A 1168-nucleotide genomic window follows, 5' to 3' on the forward strand; every position below is an offset into this window, starting at 1 on the left:
CTCCGCGTATTAATTTAATTAAACTTTTTTAGCAGGTGGTAACTCTTAAAAAAGTAGCCTCTTTTTCAACCTAGCTCATAAGCTATCTGTGTAAAAACTTCCATGCAAATCAGTTCACTCATTTCCGCGTATTAATTAAATTAAACATTTCTAACAGGTGGCAACTCTTAAAAAGGTAGCCTACTTTCTAACCTAGGTCATAAGCTATCTGTGTGCAAAATTTCATGCAAATCCGTTTAGTCGTTTCCGCGTATTAATGTAACTAAACTTTTTTAACAGGTGGCAACTCTTCCAAAAAATTAGCCTATTTTCCACTGTAGGTCATAAGCTATCTGCTTGCAAAATTTCATGCAAATCCATTTAGTCGTTTCCGCGTATTAATTTAATGAAACTTTTTTAACAGGTGGCAACTCTTAAGAAAAGTAGCCTGTTTTCCAATCTAGGTTATAAGCTATCTGTGTGCAAATTTTCATGCAAATCCATTCAGTCGTTCCCGCATATTAAATAAATGAAACTTTTTTAACAGGTGGCAACTCTTAAACAATTAGTCTATTAACCAATCTGGCCCATAAGCTATCTGCGTACAAAATTTCATGCAAATCCGTGTAGTCGTTTCCGCCTGATGATTTCCCAAACATCCAAACATACAAACTTTCACATTTATAATATTTATAAGATAAGATAACAATTATATTCAATGATTTTTATTGAGCTTGAGGCCATTTTTTAATGAAAACTTATTGTGGAAAAGCAACAATAATTTGAAAAATGGTAGAAGTGATAGCTATTTCGGAAATCACCACATTTCTTCATCAGGCTTCTTTCAGTAGGATTCGAACCGACGATCTTACTGACTCAGCCAGTTGCCTACGCACTGTGCTAAGTTCGCCTTGTTAATTCTTGTTGCTTATTCCCACTATTTCACTTGTTAAGCCAACTACAATCAAGCGCAGCTCTTCCGCTGCAATTCACTTGATCATGTGGTTGTTGGTTGGTGTGCTCGTCCTTAAGTTATTTGTTTTTCTTATTTTATGGTCTTATAACAATTATATTCAACAATTTTTATTGAGCTTGAGGCCGATTTTTAATGAAAGCTTATTGTGGAAAAGCAACAATAATTTGAGAAAATGGTAGAACTGATAGCTATTTCGGAAATCACCACATTTCC

The sequence above is a fragment of the Rhagoletis pomonella genome, unplaced genomic scaffold (assembly GCF_013731165.1).
Source record: "Rhagoletis pomonella isolate Grant_MI unplaced genomic scaffold, Rhpom_1.0 Rhpom_scaffold_01138, whole genome shotgun sequence".
NCBI lineage: Eukaryota > Metazoa > Arthropoda > Insecta > Diptera > Tephritidae > Rhagoletis > Rhagoletis pomonella.